This window comes from Musca autumnalis, unplaced genomic scaffold (genome assembly GCF_047663935.1).
Source record: "Musca autumnalis isolate F117 unplaced genomic scaffold, ASM4766393v1 scaffold_4, whole genome shotgun sequence".
Taxonomy (NCBI): Eukaryota; Metazoa; Arthropoda; class Insecta; order Diptera; family Muscidae; genus Musca; species Musca autumnalis.
This window is the reverse complement of record NW_027411977.1, coordinates 225,921,105-225,934,476: the sequence shown is the minus strand read 5'-3', so window position 1 is coordinate 225,934,476 and position 13,372 is coordinate 225,921,105. Positions and strand designations below refer to the sequence as shown.

The window sequence follows — 13,372 nt, the reverse complement described above, 5'->3', positions numbered from 1 at the left end:
TTCTATAGACGACCTTATATGATGTCTCCTATTTCCTTCTATAGAATGGAGCAGAACACCTTCCATGAAGTCTGCTGTGGAATAAGGGATCTTGCATGAGTTCTTCTATAGAATGGGAGACCACGCGTGAGGTGTTTTAGAGAAGACGACGTCTTCCATATGATAGGAGGCCTAATAAGAGATCTTCTATATAATAGGAGGTATTATAAGAGGTCCTCAAGAGAATATGTGGCCGGCAGTATAAAAAGTCTTCCAGAGAATAGGATGGCTCATAATAAATTTTATAAAGAATAGACGGCTCATAGTAGATTTTCTAGAGAATATGAGGCCTTATAGGTGGAGAAGACCTCGTATAAGGCCTCGCTTTCTCTAGAAAATTTGTTATGAGCCATCCTATTCTCTAGAAGACATTTTACGAGGCCTCTGATTTTCTTGAAAGCCTCCTATGAGACCTGTTGCTCTCTAGAAGACCTCTAATGAGCCCTCTTTTGAAATATAAGGCCTTCTATGAGACCTCCTACTATATAGAAGACCTCTTATTTGGCCTGTTATTCTTTGGAAGACCTCAAATAAGACCTTATATTGTATATAAGACCTCCTATTATGTAGAAGACCTGGTATGAGGCTTCCCCTTTTCAAGAATACCTCGTATGGGGGCTTCGTATGCCCTAAAATACATTTTTGAGGTCTGTTAGAGATTAGGAGGCCTCATATGAATCCTTATAGACAATGGGAGGCTTTCACATAGAAAGAGGCCTTATAATAGGTCCGTTATAGAAAAGGAGGCTCCATAAGAGGAGAAGAAATCTAATGAAGCCTCATAAGAGGTCTTCTCTAAAATAGAAGGCCTTAGAAAAGGTTTTCTAGAGCATATGAGGGCTTACAAGGGGTTTTCTAGAGCATAGAAGCCATCATATTCTCTAGAAGACATTTTACGATGCCTCTGATTTTCTTGAAAGCCTCCTATGAGACCTGTTACTCTCTAGAAGACCTCTAATGTGGCCTCTTTTGAGATATAAGGCCTTCTATGAGACCTCCTACTATATAGAAGACCTCTTATTTGGCCTCCTATTGTTTGGAAGACCTCAAATAAGACCTTATCTTGTATAGAAGACCTCCTATTATGTAGAAGACCTGGTATGAGGCTTCCCCTTTTCAAGAATACCTCGTATGGGGGCTTCGTATGCCCTAAAATACATTTGGGAGAAATTTTTTTGAATAGAATATTTAGAATATTTCTTTTCAGGCCTCCAATGCTCTAGTAGACCTCTTTTAAAGTCTCATGTTTTCAAAAAGGCCTCTTATGAAACCTTCTATTCTACAGAAGATTTATTCTGAGATCTCCTATTTGATCAAAGTCCCCTAATGAGACCTCCCACTGTATAGAAGACCTCTTATGAAGTCTCCTTTGTATTGAAGGCCTTTTATAAGGCTACTTATTTTATACAGGACCTCTAATGAAGTCTGCTTTCACTTACAAGACCTCCTATTCTCTAGAAGAGCATTTATAAGGTATCCCATTGTATAAAAGATCTCATAGGAGGCATCTTACTTCATAGAAGAGCTCATTGGAGGTCCCCTAATCTATAGAAGACTTCAACAGAGGTCTCATATGCTTTAGAAGGTCTTATGGACGACATAGGAGTTCTCTTATTTAGGTACGACTTTTTTCTTTTTTGTCCTATTCTCCTTCGGGCTTTGAGTCTTAGGGTCTCTTTTCAATGCAGGTGTCGTTGAGATTCCTGGTAGGCTTAATCCACGCTTCAGTTTGGGTCTGATTATTGCCTACCTGGGCCATTTGACGTATTTCGGCTTCCTTATTCAGATCATCGGCTACTTTTAAATATATTGCCTGTATCTCTCTCATCATGGATTGGATATCTTTGTGGATGTTATTTTTGACAAATTCATCCAGCTGCGCTATTTTCTTTCCGAGCCTCCTTAGATTTTCACTTCCAGGACTTTTGTTTTTAGGCTCTTCTTCGAATGAATTATTAGCCGGTGTCGCCATCACAATCACCGAATTCCTTTCTAAAGGGGAATTTACGACTCCCGCGTTTTCGACTCGTAGACCCGAACATCTTCCCAGTGGGGTTTCTTCAACCTCTATATTTGTTCACCTTGTTTCTTGATTTGCTTCGTTCATTTTAGGTTTCGTGGTCCCAACTCAAAGTCGCTATCTCCGCTCGTAAAATGTGCTGTGACGTAAATATACCATGGGTCCCTATTTCTAGGTCCATGCGAGGGTTGACAGGAGACCCTCATGTGATCTCCCGTTCAGAGCCAGATATGTGTTAATCGGGAATATACATCCGAACCTACACTGCCAACTTAATGGGACGAGCATTGAACGTCTCCTATTCTATAGAAGACATCCTATTTCATAGAAGACCTCATAGGAGGTCTCATATTTCATAAAAGATCCCATATGAGGCCTCATATTCTTTAGAAAACCTCTTAGAAGGTCTCCTATTCTTTCGTAGGGCACATAGGAAGTCGTTTATTCTTTAGAAGATCTCATAGGAGGTCTCCTATTCTGTGGAAGACATCAGAGGAGGTTTCATATAACTTAAAGGGACCCTAGGAAGTTTCATATTTTATAGAAGTCTGATAGGATGTCTCCTGAAACTTAGGCGATATCATAAGAGGTCTCCTATTCTTTGAAAGACCTCAGGGGAGTTCTTCTGTTCTGAAGAAGGCGTCATGAGAGGTCTCTTATTCCATAGAAGACATCATAGGAGGCATCTTGTTTCGTGTAAGGCCTCATAAGAGGTCTCTTATTCCATAGAATACATTATAGGAGGTCTCCTTTTCTTTAAAAGACCTCATAGGATATAACCATTCCATAGAAGACCTCAGAACTGATAGCAGGTCTCTTATATTTTAGAAGTCGTCATAGGATATTTCCTATTCTATAGAAGAACTCATAAAATATCTCGTATTCTTTAGAAGACCTCATATGACGTCTTATATTCTATTGGAGAACTCATAGGAGGTCTTCTATTCCATTAATATTCTAGATTAGAACAGATAGGTGGTCTCTTATACTTAAAAAGACCGCATAGCTGGTGTCCTATTCTATAGAAGACCGCATAGGAAGTTTGATATTTTATAGAAAACCTCTGGGCCACATAAGAGGTCGTATATGTAATAGAAAGCCTCATAAGATGTCTTGTAAAGAATGAGAGGTCTTCTAGAGCATAAGATGGCTCTTTGGAAGTTTCTAGGGCATAGGAGGCCTCATAAGAAGTCTTCTAGAGCACGGGGGGGCAGCGCAAGAGGACATAGAAAAGGTCTTCTAGAGAAAATGAGGTCTCACAAGGAGTCTTCTGAGCGTAGGAGGTCTTCTCTATAATAGCAGGGCACAGAAATGGTTTTCTAGAGCATAGGAGGTCTTCTAGACCATTCGTTGTCTCATAGGAGGCTTCATAAGTAGTCTTCTATAGCATAAGTGGCCTCATAAAGGTCTTCCCTAAAACAGAAGGCCTAAGAAAAGGTCCTCCGAGATCTTCTGCGGAAAAGGGACCCCTAAGAAGCCTTTTATAGAATAAGGGGGCTTCTAAGCGGTCTTCTAGAGCAAAGAGGCATCATAATAGGTCTTATATATAATAGTAGGTCTCGTGAAAGAATGTGAGGTCTTATAAAAGAATTTCTGGAGAATAGGATGCGTAGTAAAACCTCCTAATATAATGAAACACCTCATAAGAGGGATTTTAGGTAATGCGAAGTCTCATAATAGGTCTCTTAGAGAATAGGAGGCCTCATATGAGCCCTTATAGACATTAGGAGACCTCTTAAGATGACTTTTAGAGATTTGGAGGCCCCTTTATAGACAATCGGTCTCTAAAGAGGATTTTTAGAGATTAGGAGGCCTCATATAAGCTCGTATGGAGAATAGGAGGCCTCTAAAGAGTTTTTTTAGAGATTAATAGACATCATATGTTGTCTTGTAGACAATAAGAGGCCTCTTAAGAGGTCTTAGAGAGATTAGGAAGCCTAATATGAACCCTTATAGGCAATCGGAAGCTTGTTAGGAGGTTTTTTTAGAGATTAGAAGGCTTCATATGAATCATGGTAGATAATAGGAGGCCTCTTAAGAGGTCTTTTAGAGATTTGGGGGCTCATATGAACCCTTATAGACAATAGGAGGCCTTACGAGAGGTTTTCATATAGAAGGAGGACTTATAGTAGGTCTTTTATAGAAAGAGTCTCCATAAGAGGAGAAGAAATCTTATGAGGCCTCGTAAGAGGTATTCTCTAAAATACATAAAATAGAATAACCTTAGAAAAGGTCTTCTAGAACATATGTGGCCTCACAAGCGGTCTTCTAGAGCATAGAAGGCCTCGTAAGAGGTGTTCTGAGCGCAGGAGGTTTTCTAGATCATACGGTGCCTCCTAGGTGGACTTCTATAAAATATGTGGCTTCATAAGAGGTCTTCTCTAAAATAGAAGGCCTTAGAAAAGGTTTTCTAGAGCATAGGAAGCCTCATAAGAGGTCTTTTCTGGAATAGAAGAACTCAGAAATGTTCTATAGCATAGTAGGTCTCATAAAAGGTCTTCTCTAAAAGATATGGCCTTAAAAGACGTATCCTACAGCATATGAGGCCTCAAAAGGGGTCTTCTAGAGCATAGGAGGCCTCCATATAGGTCTACTCTAAAATTGAAGGCCTCAGAAAAGGTCTTTTAGAGTACAGGAGGCCTCATAATTGGTCTTTTCTAAACTAGAAGACCTCAGAAAAAGTCTTCTAAAGCATAGGAGGCCTCATAAGAGGTCCTCTCTAAAAGAGACGGATGAGGAAAGGGTTTTCTAGAGCATGTGAGGCCTCATAAGGGGTCTTCTTGAACATAGGAGCATAGGAGGCCTCATAAGTGGTTTTTCTAAAATAGAAGACCTCAGAAAAAGTCTTCTAGAGCATAGGAGGCCTCATACGAGGTCTTTTCTAAAATAGAAGAACTCATAAAAATGGTTCTAGAGCATAGGAAGCCTCATAAAATATCTTCTCTAAAAGATACGGTCTTAGAAGAGGTCTCCTACAGTATATGAGGCCCCACAAGGAGTCTTCTAGAGCATAGGAGGCCTCATTAGAGGTGTTTTCTATAATAGAAGAACTCAGAAAAGGTCTTCGAGAGCATAGGAGGTCTCATAAGAGTTCTTCTCTAAAAGTTACGGTCTTAGAAAAGGTCTTCTAGAGCATATGAGATCTCACAAGGGGTCTTCTAGAACATAGGAGGCCTCCTAAGAGGTCGTCTGAGAGCAGGAGGTTTTCTAGATCATACCGAGCCTTATAGGAGTACCTTTATAAAATAGGTGACCTCATAAGAGGTCTTCTCTAAAGTAGAAGGTCCTAGAAAAGGTCGCCTAGAGCACAGGAGGCCTCATACGATTTTTTTTCTAAAATAGAAGGCCCTAGAAAAGGTCGCCTAGAGCATATGAGGGGTCTTCTGAGCATAGGAGGTCTCTTAAGATGGATTTTAGAGATTATGAGGCCTCGTATTAACCCTTATGGGCAATCAGAAGCTTGTTAGGAGGTCTTTTAGAGATTAGAAAGCTTCATATGAACCCTCGTAGATAATAGGAGGCCTCTTAAGAGATCTTTTAGAGATTATGAGCCCTTATAGACAATAGGAGGCCTTACGAGAAGTTTTCATATAGAAAGAGACCTTATAATAGGCCTTTTATTGAAAAGCAGGCTTCATAAGAAGAGAAGAAATCCTATGAGGTCTACTATTCTATACAGTACCTTTTATGAGCCTTTTTTTTCGAGCCTCTTAGTATTAAAAATACCTTTTGTGGGACGTTCAAAGCTTTAGCAAAACTTTTATAAGTTCATTATAAGATCTGTTCGCGATTCAAGTTTCACCAAACGAATGGCGTCTCTTTATTAAATCTCTTTTCTCTATACATATGGTTCCAGAACCTGCAAGAAGCTACTATTTTTTACTACGATAACAGTTTTTCCTTTATGTTATCGGAAAAAACAATAAAGAAATAGTGGATTCTTGCAGTTCAGGAACAGACCAATAATTCCTTATATTTACTTAAATACATGGTTGTGTTTTATATACATGGTTGCATTTTTGTGTACTTTATGCTATCAATTCAGGGTGTATTTACAATGGGTGTGTTCCTTTATGCTTATAGATCTAAATTTTTTTCATTAACTTTACCTCCGCATTTTACCCCACTGTGCCTTTGGCTTATGTATTTTCTTAGTTAATGCCACTAAAAAACGACGACTTAACAACAGAAAACTGAAAACATAAAACAAAGCCACAATTTAGTGGCTGTTTGGCGTAATAGTGTTCAGAGATTGGTAGAGAGAGAGGAGTGCAGAAGAATAACATAACAAGAGGTGATTTAGAAAAAAATAATAATAAACAACAACAATTTCGTTGGTGGTATTTTGTTTTAAATGTTAAAATGACGTCAAGGTAACAAAATTAATATTTCTGGTTGGGAGAGGAGGATGAGGGCAGGGGAGGGAAGGGTGAACCAGAAAAAGTACATGTTTGTGTTTTTCTCACGCAATTTTTGTGATGAAATGTAAACAAGGTGATGACAGAGAGATAGAGAGACAAGAATTGTCACACACAGGGAGACAATGATAATTTATATGTGAAGAGGGAGAGAGAGAGGCAATATATTCAGTGATACTCTCGGTGAATAGAAAGAATATTTGTTAATGCATGTCTTTGTTGTTTTGAGAGCAAACTTTTGTAATGTTGTGGGTGAGAGTGGCAGCAAAATGTGGGTGTATTTCAGTTATGGTGTCGATGGAAGCAAAGAACAGCTCTAAGAGGTGGTTAGGTGTATTTTTTTGGAGCATCATTGGCGTAATTTCCGTGTGAATTAAACAAAACAATGTTGGGAATTTTTTTGCTGGTTTTTTTTTCGCTGAGTAATTGTTGGTTTTGTTTGTGGGAATTTGAAAGAAAACAAATTGTAATATTTTATCACAAGGCAAGCGGCGGCGGAGAGAAACCGAGAGAGACACAAAACTATTTATTTACACAATGGGTTGTGGGTGTTACAAATTCATTGCAGTTTAAGGGGGAGCAGATTTTTTTTTTTTGCTTTTTTCGATCACTTTATTGAAAATACTTTTTTATTATTATTATAATTTTCCACACTGGGCCTTTGTCAAAAAGCTTTCAACTTTGGTTTCACTTTGTTGTTGCTGGTTTTCTTATCACTTTGCTTTGTTGTTGTTGTAGATTTTTTTTGCTGCTTGACGGGTGCTATTTTTGTCTAAGATTGCAGAATACGAAGAAAAAAAATCAATATTTTTTCTACCTTTATTTTTATTGATTTATTCTAATTTGTTATTTTTTTGTGATTTTTTAAACAAAAACAATTTTTTTTTAACATTTTTAAATGACGTTTTAATGCTTTGCTTGTTGCGCTTTTATTTTTTTCTTTTTATTATTATTTTTTTAATATTTTGTGCCATTTTTTTCAATTTTTTAACAAAAAACGTAACACACACTCACAAATTGGTATACCTCAAGAAGCCCGTAACACAAAAAAAATAATTTTTGCTTTTTATGGTTATTAACAAAAACAAAAAATGATAATAAAATTCGTTGTTGTTGTTGTTGTTTTATAATATTGCACGTTTGTATTGTTTTATTTTTGTCGCCAATTTATTTGTTGTTGTTTTTATTTAGCCGTACTTCTTTTTTTTTTTTGTTGCTTGTTTTAAACCTTACGAACGTACGTACGGTACGTTTGTCTTTCTGTTTGGCGGCGTTTACGCTTAGCAAGCGTTCACCATAACCGTTTTGCTGAGAATTTGCACGTCTACTATTATGCTCTGGCAGAGATTTTTCATTTGGAGGTCTGCTTGGTCGGTAGGTTGGTTGGCTTGGCAAGCTAGCCAAGCAACCAACGATCTTCTCCCCACCTTTCATCTCTCTCTTCCGCTCCACACATCATGAAAGTTGCTCGTCTAGCTGTATGATACCAGATACAGTGTGTCGGTGTTGTGGGTTTTTTGTTTGCATAGCTCTACTCTCCTCTCCCTCCCATTGTTAGCTGAGTTTCAATACAATTTCGGCTCCACACCGCATCATGACATCCATGACAGAGATGGTATTTTGGAAAAAAAGGTACCGAAATGGTACTTTCGGGTACACGTAATGCAGACATAATATTTCATAAATGAGACCAAAGGAGAAGTCTTCTGCGGATAAGGAGACTTAGTAAGAGGCCTCATAAGTGATCTTCTATGGAATATGAGACCTAATAAGAGGTCTTCTATGGACTATGAGATCTCATAAGGGGTCTTCTGTAGATTGGAAGACTTCATAGGTGGTCTTCCTTTAACTAGGAACCTCATAAGAGGTTTTCAATACAATAAGAGACCTAATAAGACGTCTTCTTTGGAATAGAAAGCCACATAAGAGTTCTTGTATGTAAAAGTAGACCTCATAAGAGGTCTTCCATAGAATAGCATGCCTCATAAGAGAGCTTATATAGAATAGGAAACCTCAAAAGAGGTCTTGTTTTGAATAAAAGGCCACACAAGATGTCTTCAATGAATTCGGAGGTCTCATTAAATGTTTTCTGCATTATAGAAGTCTTCATAGGTGGTCTTTTCTTAATTAGGAACCTTATAAGACGTTTTCTATGAAATAGGAGGCCTCATAGAGATCTTCTGTACAATAAGAGACCTCATAAGAGGGCTTCAATAAAAGAGGAGACAACATATAAGGCCTTCTATATAAAAGGATACCTCATAAGAGAGCTTTAATAAAATAGGAGACCACATATAAGGTCTTCTATACAATAGGAGACCTCATAAGAGGGCTTCTATGAAATAGGAGACCACATATGAGGGCTTCTATGAAATAGGATACCTCATATGAGGTCTTCTATATAAAAGGAGACATCATAATAGGTCGTCTATACAACAGGAGACCTCATAAGAGGGCTTCTATGAAATAGGATACCTCATATGAGGTCTTCTATATGAAAGAAGACATCATAATAGGTCGTCTATACAACAGGAGACCTCATAAGAGGGCTTCTATGAAATAGGAACCTCATATGAGGGCTTCTATAAAATAGGAGACCTCATATGAGGTCTTCTATATGAAAGGATACATCATAATAGGTCGTCTATACAACAGGAGACCTCTTCTATACAATAGGAGACTTTATAAGAGGTCTTCTATACAATATGACACTTTATAAGAGATCTTCTATACAATATGAGACCTCATAAAAGGTCTTCTATCCAATAGGAGACTTTATAAGAGGTCTTCTATACAATATGAGACCTCATAAAAGGTCTTCTATACAATAGGAGACCTCATAAGAGGGCTTCTATGAAATAGGATACCTCATATGAGGTCTTCTATATGAAAGAAGACATCATAATAGGTCGTCTATACAACAGGAGACCTCATAAGAGGGCTTCTATGAAATAGGGGACCTCATATGAGGGCTTCTATAAAATAGGAGACCTCATATGAGGTCTTCTATATGAAAGGATACATCATAATAGGTCGTATGTACAACAGGAGACCTCATAAAAGTCTTCTATCCAATAGTAGACTTTATAAGAGGTCTTCTATACAATATGAGACCTCATAAAAGGTCTTCTATACAATAGGAGACCTCATAAGAGGCCTTCTATTCAATAGGAGGCTTTATAAGAGGTCTTCTGTTCAATATGAGACCTCATAAAAGGTCTTCTATACAACAAGAGACCTCACGTGAGGTCATCTATTCAAAAGGAGACCTCATAAGAGGGCTTCTATGAAATAGGAGACCTCAAATGAGGGCTTCTATGAAATAGGATACCTCATATGAGGTCTTCTATATAAAAGGAGACATCATAAGAGGTCGCCTATACAACAGGAGACCTCATAAGAGGGCTTCTACGAAATAGGTGACCTTATATGAGGGCTTCTACAAAATAGGAGACCTCATATGAGGTCTTCTATACAATAGGAGACTTTATAAGAGGTCTTCTGTACAATATGACACTTTATAAGATATCTTCTATACAATATGAGACCTCATAAAAGGTCTTCTATACAATAGGAGACCTCATAAGAGGCCTTCTATTCAATAGGAGACTTTATGAGGTCTTCTATACAATAGGAGACTTTATAAGAGGTCTTCTGTACAATATGACACTTTATAAGAGATCTTCTATACAATATGAGACCTCATAAAAGGTCTTCTATACAATAGGAGACCTCATAAGAGGACTTCTATTCAATAGTAGACTTTATAAGAGGTCTTCTATACAACAGGAGACCTCATAAGAGGGCTTCTATGAAATAATAATATGAGGTCTTCAGGGACGTACGCAGGATTTCATTACGGGGGGGGCACAACTTGACCAAAAATCATGAAAAATTCAAATGTTGTGTAGCGTTACGTAAATCTATTTTAAGGGGTTATGGCCACTTATAAGCATGAGAAAAGCCATTTTCATGCATTTTTTATAAAAAATCTATTAAACCTTAGGTTACCTTCTATTTTTTTTTTTTTTTAAATCTTACATTCATATGCCCGCTTATAAAACACTGTTTTTACTAAAGCAGTTTGCGGCACTGTAGTTTGTGGGATCATTACGAATCTAATAATCTTGTCCATTATCGAAAAGGAATTAAAAAAATAAATTTTTAAAAATTTTGAACAGTTAATATCAAAATTTCGATTTTAACAAAAACAAAACATCGTACAAAATTGATATTTTTTCTGACTCCGTCAGCAGCTTTTTTTTAAGACTCTCTCGGTTAAGCAAATTATTTATGTGTACAATAGTCCCACAAAAACATATAAAGTGCCACTTCGAGGAAAAGACGTTTTTAGTTTCTATGATACATACAAAACACAATAAATGTTTCCCTTCGAAAGCTCATATCTCCGTAAATTTTTGTCCGATGGACTGGAAATTTTGGCCCATATTCTATTCTATATATATGGAAAAAAATGCTCGTACCGGCAATTTTCAGGCAATTCCTTTTATATTTTTCGTTTTTGACATTATTTTCATTGTTTTGAAAACAAAACTTGCAGAAATCTATATATATTGGTCTGTTCCAGAACTGCAAGAATCTACTAATTTTAACTATTTTTTCCGATAACATAAAGGGAAAAATGCTATCGTAGTAAAAAATAGTAGCTTCTTGCAGGTTCTGGAACAAAGCATATATAAAATTCTTCGAGACTGCCATGATGTTCGAAATTAAACTCCTCCGAAACGGCTGGACCGACTTTGATGAAATTTTGTGTGTAGAATTTTTAGGTCAGAGAATAGGTTTTTAGCTATTTTTTATATTGGTCAGTGGAGTGACCAGGGTACCTCCCCAACAAAATTTTTTAAGAAAACGTGAAATCACAGATAATTTTGAACGTATTATTTAAAAATTGATTGCAATACTATGTTAATAACTGTCTTGATCCTGAGTGGTCATCTCTGAAGTGAAATATCGCGGTCAGCCCAATTTTTTTAAAAATGTATAATTACAGGTAATGTCCTTAATTTTAGTAAGAGTTACTACAAAAAAGCTATAAACACTGGCTTCAATAATTGGGAAAGCGCGATCAACCCCACATTTTGGAATACAGTACAACCCAAATAACGTTAAGTGTCCTTTGACAGAAATTCCAAAAAATCGATTGAGAAATCAGGCAAAACGTAATTTCAAAGATGGTTAAATAACTAGAACGTCTAAAAAATGTACATTGGTCACTAAAGCGATGGGCCAGAAATTCGGTGCATCTATAACCTATCTAAATGTATATAGGGTTCTTTAAGACTGACATGATTTTCTAAATTAAACTTCCGAATCGGCTGGACCGAATTGGATGAATTGTGTGTAGGTTCATAAGGTGGTAGAATACCCAAAAGGGAGGATGTGGGGGACCACCCCAACAACGGGTTTTAACAAATCGCTAAATATCAGAGATTATTAGACATATTGGTACTTAATACAATTGCAATTGTGGTCTCTGCCATTAATGGGTGTTTTGGAAGCAGAATACCGCGATTGCGTCCAATTTTTGAAAGCTTTATTCTTACTGATTGGATTTACAAATTTAGTAAGTAAGACAGCAAACATGGCATGAACATTGACTTCAGTGCTTGAAATAACTCGATCAAGACCACGTTTTTTAATACAGCAAAGTCTAGATAAACCTAATAGCATTTTGAAGTCATTTTTATGAATCACAAATGTTTTCATGTTTATGAGTCCAAAATAATAAGGTGTTCAATGAAACATCTCTCTGTTAACAAGAAGTAAAAACGACGTTAAGTTCGACCGGCCCCAACTTTTATGCAAAACGCCATAAATTATATTGGAATCAGGTTTAAGCCATTGAGGTTGAAACATTAAAAATCCCCAAAAAATCGGCAGGTATCGTTTTATGAATGAAAACATGGTTTTAAACCGACAATTCTCTGCTAAAATATTTGATACCTCCAAGGAAGACTAAATACCAATTATAGCCATTTCTGTTGAATAATGCCGCTAAAACCTTGAAAATATTGAAAATCGGAAGGTATCGTTTAATGAAGGCTACATAAAAAACTTCTACCGAATATTCTATGCGGGAATGTTTTATACCCACAATGAAGGAGGTACCGTCCTATATGCCGATAATTCTCTGTTGAATTGGTTTATACCCCCAAGTGAGACTAAGTACCAATTATAGCCATTTCGTATGAATAATGTGGCTGTAAACTTGAAAATACAGTAGATCAAGAGGTACCGTCATTGAAGACTATTTAGAAACCTGGACCTGTACTGAATATTCTATGTTTTATACCCACACTGAATACTAAATATCAAAATTGCACCCATTTCGGTGGGATAATGAGACTAAATTCTATCAAAACGTGGACCTATGCTGATAATCCTTTGCAAAAATGCTTTATGCCTCTAATGGAGACTAAATTCCAAAGTATTGTCATTTCGGTAGGTAATAGCCGCATTATTACCTTGAACATTTCGAAAATCGGGCGGTCAGTCGGTGCTATATCAAAATGTGAACTGATATAACCAATTTTCAATACCATACATGCTACGAGAAAAAATAATAACTTCTGTGCCAAATTGAAAAGCTCTATGTTAAATATCGCAAGCTGTATCTTGGTGGAGGGTTTAATAAAAGTAATATTTTATTTTACATCTGGAGATACCATTGCATGAGGGTTATCCCGAATATCTAGAGGTATCCATATTAGATAGATACATTGTTGATAGATTACTAAGCCGTACACGGAAATCCAAAACGACGGGCCAGCAACGCGGAACCGGGTCAGCTAGTATATATATAAAAAAATTCAATAGAACGAATTCATAATATTTAGTCCCAATTTACATTAGGCGAGTTCACTTGCGGCAA

General features: G+C 37.0%; 1 protein-coding gene across 6 annotated transcripts in view; it reads right to left on the bottom strand.

Annotated features, from left to right (window-relative positions):
- The window catches only part of wnd (Mitogen-activated protein kinase kinase kinase 13 wallenda), a 96,776-nt gene that overhangs the window by 45,158 nt on the left and 38,246 nt on the right, over positions 1-13,372 (bottom strand). The window contains exon 1 of one of the 6 annotated variants that reach the window (XM_073987695.1): positions 7,492-7,809. The exons of 1 other annotated variant lie outside the window; for it this stretch is intronic. The gene's annotated coding sequence lies outside the window, so the exon portion shown is untranslated. Of the gene's footprint in view, positions 1-6,995; positions 7,250-7,294; positions 7,810-13,372 lie in introns of those variants that run through there. 4 more of the 6 variants (XM_073987697.1, XM_073987696.1, XM_073987700.1 and 1 more) reach the window with 4 other exon arrangements.